Genomic DNA, 9,020 nt, shown 5'->3' with positions numbered 1-9,020 from the left:
TAACTCTTGATAAGCATCTGCACTGTCTACCACACCACCTACTTTACTTTCGTTTGCAAACTTACTAGCTATGTCTGATGCACCCTTCTCCAAATCGTTGAAATAGATGTCAAACAGCAATGTGCCCAGCTCCGAGCCAAGAGGTACACCACTCGTCACAGGTCTGCAGTCTGAAAATGAACCTTCCACCGCCACCTTCTGCATCCTTCCATGAAGATAGTTCTGTACCCAGTTAGTTACCTTTAGTTAACTCAATTTGATACAAATACCTGGCTAAAAAATAGCTTATCGAGCTGTCTGCTAAACGACAATGTTACTAAAGTACCTATATTAGCAAAAACGTTGAACGTTTTGATCTTATACGAATCGCGATGTTCATGTCTGCAAATTGAACGGGAAAACGCCACAGAAAATGCCGTGCTATAAAGCGCTGATAAGAATACATTTACTTTTTCTACAACTATCTTACCGGGAACTCCAACAATTGCCAGAATAGGGTAGAAGACATTTTCGACCTGTAAGATTACCGGCAGTCCCATATCAGGAAAGGAGCGATGCTGCCTGTTAAATGGCAAGAGAGCTGATGCTTTTGTTTTGGAAATACTGTCCTATTTATAACGATAAAACCTTCAGTCACTCATAACTATTACACAATGTTTGTCATCAGTTGGAGACATTTGAAAAACAGGCAATCGCGAGTCATGTCTGCAAATACAAACCCTGTAACCTACTGCAAGCAAAGTATTCCCACTTCGTCATTAGTTCAGCAAGACGATGGGGGCCAGGACTATTGATAAAACGAAAAATAAATTCCTAATCATATGAAACAGGGTGCACATATTTTGACTAGTTACTATCATCTCCGATTCTTATTTGCACCAACATTGGAACTGCATGGAAATATTTTCAATTTATTGATTTATTATACACGAGGGTCAGTGCATATGTTTAATGAAGCTTTCTCAATGCTATAAGCGAGACCTAATCATAATCATACGCACGTATACATTTACATAATCAATACTATAGAATAGCAATTGCTCAAATTTTGACCAAAAAAAACAAACGCTGGTAAAACATAGCAGGTCAGGCAGCATCAGTAGAGGGAATGGACAGTGAACGTTTCGCTCGGGACATTTATTGCAAACTCACCATAATTTCCGGATGGAACTGAGCTGCGCTGCGCGATCGATGGCAAAGGCTTTGGATTTCTGAATGCATTAATAGACCTTTCATGAGGCAAATGAAGACAAATTCAGTACATTTAAGGTATATTTGCTCAAATGACTGAATACGAAAATCCTCCGATCTTGTTTCTGATTTATTGGATATTATCAGTTCCGTGCCGTTGTCCAGATAGACGGTGATGTAGAGAGATGTAGAACTCATGAATGAAAGATATGCAAAAAGTAACGATGATAAAGGAAACAAACCATTGAGCACCAGTTGACCAGCTGTCCCTGTACCTACTCTCTCGACTCTGTCCAGGGACCTCGACAGTCCTTTCAGGTTCGGCAGAGATTCATTTGCACTTCCTCTAACTTCAGCTACTGTATCCGTTGTTCAAGATGTGGACTCTTATACATGGGTGAAACCGCGCGATCGTTTCGCTGAACATCTTCGCTCAGTCCGCCTGGACCTATCTGATTTCCCGGTTGCCAAGCACTTTAATTCCCATGCCCATTCCCACACTGACATTTCTGTCCTAGGCCTGCTCCATTGTCAGAGTGAGGCTAAACGCAAATTGGGGGAACAGCATCTCATATTTCGCTTGGGCAGCTTACAACCCAGGGGTGTGAATGTTGATTCCTGTAACTTCAAGTAAGCACTGCATTCCCTCTCTCTCCATCCCTCCCCACCCAAATCGCACCAGCGTCTCGTTCTCACCTAGAAAACAGCTAACAATGGACTTTATCATCGTTACTTTTTGGCATTTCTTTCCCTCATTTGTTTTATATCTCTCAACATCGCCATCTATGTCTCTCGTCCCCTTTCCCCTGACTCTTGTCTGAAGAAGGGTCTCGGCCCAAACGTCACCCATTCCTTCTCTCCAGAGCTGCTGCCTGTCCCGCTGAGTTACTCCGGCATTTTGTGTTTATCTTCGGTTTAAACCAGCACCTGCAATTCCTTCCTACACATTTCGTCTTTATATTATGACTACACCATTTTTTAACGGTTCATGTTACATCTACACTTCGGCCCTTGAAGTTGACTGCCATCCTGGTCGAGTAATAGCTGATCAGATTTTTTTTTAAATCCTGTAGCACTGTTGTTGCGTCCATCGAGATAACCGATGTCTTCTGGGCAATGTGACCCAAACCATGAAAGTTATCTTTATTCGTGATTTCGTTATCATGATTCGTTCTTAAAATGTTTATTCATTTCGAGAATTTCGAGAATTGTACCCAATGTTTCTTTTTTAACCGGGACGTGCCCAGAATGTTAAAAATAATTAAAAACTGTAGGGAGATAAAAGGATATGAAAGTATCAACGTGCTAGTTTTTTAAATCACGTGGTAATAATATTGATGTGCACATCGGCCCAATATCGTTATGACTGCCACTTCCATTTATTTAAAGTTAGGAGGGAATACAGTTTCGGTTATTATTAGTTCTGTTTTCCTTGGCTAATCATTTCGTTGTTATACAAACATTATAAAGTCCTGTCAATAATGCTGTCTGTATGTGTACATGATACTCAGTTAATGCAGGATCAAAACGAAATACTTGATTTACAATCAGTATGGGATAAGAAATTATTGATGATGTATCTGCACGATATGCACTAAATGGGCAATAGTCACAAATCTGAGAAAAGGAATGATCCCAGAAATGAGTTGTGTGACAAATGGTGAGCGTTTGACGGCACTCGGCCTGTGCTCGTTGGAGTTTATAAGGATGAGGGGGGCGGGGGGGGGTGGCTCAGTGAGACTTACCAAATAGTGAACGGCTTTAATACAGTGGATGTCGAGTGGATGTTTCCATTAGCGGGAAAGTCTACGACCAGAGGTTATAGTAGCATAATTAAAGGACGTTCCTTTAGGAAGAGATAATGGGGAATTTCGTTAGTCAGCGGGTGGTGAATCTGTGGACTTGTTTGCCTCAGAAGGCTGTGGATGGCGTCAATGGATATTATTAACGCAGATCTAGATAGTTTCTTGATTAGTACGGGTGTCAGGGGTTATGGGGAGATAGCAGGAGAATGGGTTTCGGGCTGAGAGATAAAATGGCGGTAAACCTGATGGACTGAAAGGCCTAATTTTGCTCCGATCACGTATCACGTACGACCTTTAAAAGGCATAGTCGCTAAACGTGATTAAATTCAAATATCGCAGCACAGCATGGAGGATATAAATGCTCAGTCTAGCATTCACCAGATTTAACTAGTCTGCATATCGACGTGAGACGCTCACAGCATTGGTGGAACTCACTATAAACTGGGAATTGTTTTGCACGACGCCCCATCCATGACCATCCAGCCTCCTCTCTTTTCTATTTTCAGTCCCCTTCCCTATTCCCACTCTAAGCTATCTTTAAGCTGCATCCCGCATCCTGTAATGAATACAATCACCAGAATCTCGATCTGTAATTTCACCTCTTTCCAGTATCAGCGTTGACAGCCAGAGTTTCAGGTCGTAAACATTACGCCCTCTGGCCGTCATTGCAGTCTTGTGTTTGCTACTGTCAATTCTGGATGAAGCTATTTTTAACTTTTGTAGCTCACTTCATTATCTTGTTAGTCTTCTACTTAATTATAGAACCCCTGTTTTGATGTTTGCTGCCTTTTTTGATATTTAGTGCCTTCCCACTTGAATGGGTCTTGACCCGCGTTGCATCTCTTACCATTCGAGTTCCAAATGGGTCTAGTTGAATTAGTGAGTAATGCACCATGGAAACAAGCCCACCCCATCCATGCCGATCAAGTTGCCTAACCGAGCTAGTCCCATTTGGCTTCGCCTGACCCATCGCCATACTAAATGTCCTTTTAGATCCTAAATGTCCTTTGTCACTTGGTTACTGCCTGACCTCGTGAGTATTTCTCACTTATTCTAATTTATTGAGATTTTGTTGCATGTGGTATATTTAAATAACTTGGACATAAACGTGGATGTGTTGGTTCGTCCGTTGACAAGACAGTCAAACTATACAGAGATAGATGAACTACAGAGAAGGGCGCTGAAATGGCAGATGGGGTCTTATCGGATAGAATTTGTGGTGTTGCACTCTAGGGGATTGAATGCAAGGGGAAATATACAGATAATGGCAAGATCTTAAACAGGATTAATGTACAGAGGGACCTTTGTGTTCAAGTCCATTTCTAACCCCTTTTCAAGTCAAGAGTGCCAAAATCAACCAGATAGAATGACCAGAAAGGCATATGGTGGTTGGCCTTCATTGGTCGGGGCAGTGAGTGTAAGAATCACGAAGTCATGATCCCGCTTAAAAGACATTTGTTAGGCTGCATTTGATGTATAGCGCGCAGCGCTGATACCCCATTATGAGAAGGATGTGGAGGCTTTGGAAAGGGTGCATATGAGGCTTGCCGAAATGCTACCTGGATGAGAGCGTATTAACCATATGGGAGACGTTGGATAAACTTGGATTGATTTCATGGAGCGTCGGAGACTGAGGGAAGACCTGATAAAAGAATCCAACATTTTGAGAGGCATAAATAGGGTAGAGAAGCAAAATGTTTTCCGAGGGTGGAAATGGCAAAGACCAGAAGGCGTGGCTTTAATGTGAAAGGGTAAGCTTTAGCGGAGATGTGCACGGCAGGTTTTTTTATACAGAAAGATATGGGTGCATGGAACGCGCTTGGAGATGTGGTAGATGAGGCAAATACGATGGTGGCGTTTAAGAGTAAACAGAGGCGATTGGGAAACTTTGTAACATTTCCGGCACAGGAATTATGGGCCGAAAGGCCTCTTCCAGTGCTGTATTTTTTTGTGTTGTACAGTATGTTTAACATCCGAAGTATGTTCTTTGCATAGAAATGTGCCGATGATATATGGAGTCATAGAATTATAGGACCGTAGAGGGCAGAAACGGGCATTGTCCATACCGACTAAGATATATTCATACAGCACGGAAACAGGCCCTTCGCCCCAACGTAGCCCTGCCGGCCGAAATGCCCCATTTTCAATAGTGCGACTTTACCGCGCCGAGCCCACATCCCTCTAAACCCTTCTTATACATTAATCTATCCAAATTTATTTTAACTTTTGTTATTGTACCTGCATCAAATATCTCCTCCGGCAGCTCGTCCCATGTAAAGCACCATATTTTGTGTGGAAACAGGTGCCACTCCGGTTCCTATTAAATCTTTAACCTCTCACCTGAAACCGATTTCTCCTGGATCATTCTTCCCTTCATCTGGGTGATCGACACTGTACATTTACTCTATCTATTACCGGTCAGTATTGGAAAGGATACAATCCCCTGCTATGACAACGTTATTAGTTTTGCAGCTTCCTGCAATTTCACAGCAGATATGCATTCAAATTGCCGAGTACTGTTGGGCGCCTTTAGTGCGCACTGGAATTTAGAAGGGAGAGAGGGGATCTTATAGAAACATATAAAATTATTAAGGAATTGGACATGCTCTTTGCAGGAAACATGTGCCCGATGCTGGGGGAAGTCCAGAACCAGGGGCCACAGATTAAGTCTAAGGGGTAGGCCACTTAGAACTGAGGTGAGGAAAGACTTTCAGAGAGTTGTGAATTTGTGGAATTCTCTGCCCCAGAAAGCAGTGGAGGCCAATTCACTGGATGCATTCAAAAGAGAGTTAGATAGACCTCTTCGTGCTAGTGGAATCAAGTGATATGGGTAGAACGCAGAAACGGGGTACTGATTGTGGATGATCGGCCATGATCACAATGAATGGCGGTGCTGGTTCGACCGGCGGAAAGGCGCACTCCTGCACGTATTTTATTTGTATCTATGTTAGTTGACGCAGGTACAATAACGACATTTAAAATATGTTTGGACAGGAACTCGGGCAGGGAATATTTAGAGATATGGGTGATACGCGGGCATTTGGAATTGGTTTAGATGGGGTATCTTGATCAGCAGGAACGTGTCTGGTTCAACAGCCCGTTTCCCTGCCTTCTACTTCTCTGACTCTATTTGTCCCATCACCCTTCAAACCTTCCCTATCCACACATCTATGCAAATAACTAAATCTCATAAGTAGTTTCATTCTGCTCTTTGGAAGTTTACACAACTTCGAGACACATTTCGTGCATTTGTAGATCTCCTTGCTTGCACGCAACTCTCGTTTAATTTTGTTCAATATTGTTCAACACAATTATATTTGTAATTTCGAAAAAATATTCGGTGTATCATTTAACGTAGTTGTTTACTTTGGCAACAAGAACCATGGGCCATATGATCATGTTTTTCAGTTCCTCTCTAAATTTTCTCTGGGATACAGCATAAATGAAGGTGTTCGTGCAAGAACTCAAAGAATTCAACATGTACCCTAATAACTCAGCAACGGTGAAGGGCTCATTGTAACTTGCTTCGAAAAATTGCGTGTCAGTAAATTGCACGCATATGTAACATATCAAATTAACCATCCACAAGAGAATAAAGCTGCCAGATATGGCGAGCAACAAAACGATGGATTTTCTGTGGTTCTCCATCTCTGGGTCCGTGTGTTTCGCAGTACTGTTGTTTCCACGTAATCCACTCCTCACTCGGTTAGCCAGTATAACGTGTCTGATGGTCAGGGAATTAAGCAGCAAGATCAACACATATGGTGCAAACGGGCTCAAAAGCGTTTCCAGCCACAGAAATGCCGCCCAAATGGGTAATGTGTAGAAGCTTGATTTTACATAGCACGACCACAAAACGTCATTAACTACCTCCCGAGGTTCGTATATAAAATAGTACGGAATGTTTTCCACAATGCTTGTGCAAAACACCACAGCTATCACTATAGTCACATTATTTTCAGTGCAATATTTTCCTCGCAGCATTTGATGGCAAATAGCAATAAATCGATCGAAAGAAAACGCCACAGTGAGCCATACTGAACAGTCCAGGGAAATAAAAATCATGGTGAGAATCAACCTGCAAATAGCGGTGTGATTGAAGAATGAATGTGAAAAATATGCATTATAATCTCATATAAAATTACAACAAATATAATAACCATCAAGTCAGCGACAGCCATTCCCAGCAGGTAACGAGTGATGCATTTGTAGAGAACGCAGTTTCCTCGGAACAAGATGACGATTGCCAACAGATTTGCTGCATAAAACAAATGTATATTAATAATGTTATTTGATATGAGACGCTTCTGTTCTTCCTATAAACGTCCATGCTCTACCCTGCCCCTCCTCTGTTCTCGCTTTCCTTTCCTCTTCCCCCTCCTCTACTGTAAACTTTCTGAAGAAGGGTCCCGACCCAACACCTCACTCATCCAGTTCAGTTTAGTTTATTGTCACGCGTACCGAGGTTGGGTGAAAAGCCAACCATTGCGTGCTATTTTGTCAGCAGAAAGGCAATACTTGATTACAATCGAGCCATTTACAGTGTATGTAATACGTGAAGGATGAGGGGGGATCTTATTGAAACATATAAGATAATCAGGGGATTGGACACATTAGAGGCAGGAAACATGTTCCCAATGTTGGGGGAGTCCAGAACAAGGGGCCACAGTTTAAGAATAAGGGGTAGGCCATTTAGAACGGAGATGAGGAAGAACTTTTTCAGTTAGAGAGTGGTGAAGGTGTGGAATTCTCTGCCTCAGAAGGCAGTGGAGGCCAGTTCGTTGGATGCTTTCAAGAGAGAGCTGGATAGAGCTCTTAAGGATAGCGGATTGAGGGGGTACGGGGTGAAGGCAGGAACGGGGTACTGATTGAGAGTGATCAGCCATGATCGCATTGAATGGCGGTGCTGGCTCGAAGGGCTGAATGGCCTACTCCTGCACCTATTGTCTATTGTCTATTGTCTATTGATAAGCGAATGTATCCTTATTCTCCAGAGATGCTGCCCGAGTTAATCCCGCACTTTGGGTCTTTGTTGGAAATTAACCGAGGAGTCGTTTGAAATCAAGATCACGTCAGACACGGTGCTCTCCGCTGGTGATAGCTAACATATGTATATTGCACGCAAAATTCAACACCAGAAAAAATTATTGGATAAAGTAAATGCAGGTTATATATTTCCCCCCCTTTAATGCGTATAGATTTCTCTGTTTCCAGATGTTGAATGTGTGCTAAGTAACTAATGATTTGAATATTCTAAACAAAAGTTTCGGAAATACAGCATGGAAACAAGCCCCCCACACAAGTAACCCCCGCAACACCAGTTCTATGCTGTCCACTTTCACTGGAACCAATTTAAAGAAACCAATTAACTTACAAACCCGCACGGCTTTGGATGTAGGAGGAAACAGGAGCATCTGAGGTTAGCCACGCGGTGAGACGCAGAATGTGAAATCCCCACAGATGTAGCAGCCGAGCTCAGGATGAACCCGGGTCTCCGGCATAATCAGGCAGCAGCTCCACTAACCGCGCCACTGTGCCCATTTATGACTATTTGAATTTGCTTTTTATAGTTCAATAATACTTTAAAGTATTGAGGAATATAGGCCACAGTGAACCGCCTTGTCCCCGTGTCTGCCCACGGCCTTCAGGCTATGGTTTCCTATAGTAAATACTAATACAGGAAAATCCTGACATCAGGTTTTGGAAGCAGGCATGGTTGGCCGGCCAAATTAAGCACCATCTCCTCCTTAAAAATATTGATAAACTCTGCAACTGTGTCTTCGTACATGGATATATACGACCATGCACTTAACTACATTGCCCCCGCCCAACTTCCTGCACGATCAATATCATGCTGGCGCATGAAAGCAATTTTCCTCGCCACAAATATGTGATCTTCAAACTTGGTTACCTATTTCTCTATTTCTTCAACTCTCATTTCCACACCAACTCGTTTATGCGTGTCATTAACATCAACATGGCTTCAACTGATCCATATGATGCTCCGCCAGCGACAGCCTACCA

General features: G+C 42.6%; 1 pseudogene; it reads right to left on the bottom strand.

Moving 5' to 3' along the window:
* Positions 1–6,341: 6,341 nt before the first annotated feature.
* On the bottom strand, positions 6,342–7,177 carry LOC144602990 (putative G-protein coupled receptor 139; annotated as a pseudogene).
* Between the last annotated feature and the right edge of the window lie 1,843 nt (positions 7,178–9,020).

This window comes from Rhinoraja longicauda, chromosome 19, assembly GCF_053455715.1.
Source record: "Rhinoraja longicauda isolate Sanriku21f chromosome 19, sRhiLon1.1, whole genome shotgun sequence".
In the NCBI taxonomy this organism is placed as follows: Eukaryota; Metazoa; Chordata; class Chondrichthyes; order Rajiformes; family Arhynchobatidae; genus Rhinoraja; species Rhinoraja longicauda.
The sequence above is the reverse complement of the archived record's forward strand: the minus strand, read 5'-3'. Positions and strand labels throughout refer to the sequence as shown.